This window comes from Humulus lupulus, chromosome 6, assembly GCF_963169125.1.
Source record: "Humulus lupulus chromosome 6, drHumLupu1.1, whole genome shotgun sequence".
Lineage (NCBI taxonomy): Eukaryota > Viridiplantae > Streptophyta > Magnoliopsida > Rosales > Cannabaceae > Humulus > Humulus lupulus.
Window position 1 is genome coordinate 69062501 of NC_084798.1, and position 1595 is coordinate 69064095.

Sequence of the window (1595 nt, forward strand, 5' to 3'; positions counted from 1 at the left end):
TGCCTTATGTGCTCTTCAAAGGAAAGTGCTCCCAAAGCTCAAGAAATGTGTTTGAATGTGAGTGAGCCTTAAGTCCCCAGCTACTGGCCTATTGGTAACCCAAGTGGTCAAATGACCAATATACCCCTTGCCCATTTTTACTTCAAAAGTTATCCTCAAGGGCAATTTAGTCATTTGGCATAATTCCCGCTAACCTCAAATTATCTCAAGCAACCCCAAATAATCTATCAAACCAATAATCATCAATTAATTCCCGTTATTCTATGATTCCTGGTAATTTGCCAAATTACCCAAATACCCCTAAGCTCCCCCGAGCCGGGTATTTTACCCCGTTGTGACTTTTCTACTAACTAGCTCAATAGGATCACCTTGTATCAAGTAACTTAAATATATCCACATAATAATGAGGTCGCAATCATATAACATATTTACAATTATACCATTAACATGTCAAAATTACGAAAATGCTCTTCTAGTAAGAAACATGCCCACATGCATATTTAATACACCTAAACATGCAAGCATAATCATATCATAATACAATTCACATACTAACATGCTCACAACACATAAACACTCAATTAATTCTATTATTGCCTCCCGGCCCCCTAATCCAGGCACTAAGCCATATTAGGGAATTTGGGGTGTTACACTAGAGATACTTCAAGTAATCTTGCCATCAAGCTTGATATAGCAAAGGCTTATGGCTTGGTTAAATGGTCTTTTCTTTGCTTTACGATGGCCAAATTAGGATTCCATGAGGACTGGGTTAAAAAGGTTTATCGATGCATTTTGTTGGTGATCCCATTATCAATGGAGAAGTTTGTGAGCCAGTGGTGCCTTCTGGGGGTCTTAGACAGGGGGATCCCATGTCTCTTTTCTTGCTCCTTATTTGTGTTGAGGGTCTTTCGTATTTGGTGCAAAGGGATAACATTGATGGGACTCTCAAAGGGCTTCCTTGTGGCAAAAATGGCCCCATCATCTCTCATCTATTCTTTGAGGACGACAAGTTGTTCTTTTTAAATGCACAGATCGCCGCTATATCGAGATTTAGGGAGGTCCTTTAGTGGTATGAAAAAGCTTCTGGTTAGAATGTTAATGTAACACCCCACGTCACTATGGCTGCTTCCTGGAATGAAGACTGACCCTGCAAACCAACACAAGTCTTTCCAGCGTGCTTTGTCCTCACTCGCACGCTTCCTGGGAAAACTTCCCAGGAGGTCACCCATCATGAGACTACTCCAGGTCAAGCACGCTTAACTTTGGATTTCTCAAGTGATGGGCTACCGAAAAGAAGATGCATCTTGTTGGCATAGGTAGTACCCATCAATCCATTTAAGCATTCTTCAACTGTGTAGTCCCATACCTACACAGTCTTAGAGTCATCACACTTGACATTCCCAGGCGATGTGGGATTGCACAACTTTTACCCGGTCTTTCCCCCTGGTGATCACGAAATTCTGACTGTCACATTTAATTTTTTCAAGTATGCAATCTACTCTAGCCCCAATGTGATTATGATTGATCAACGTGCCCTTGCATCTTGTTTTGGGGGCTGCTATTGTACCGTGCCATGAGAAGTACTAAGGCCTCCC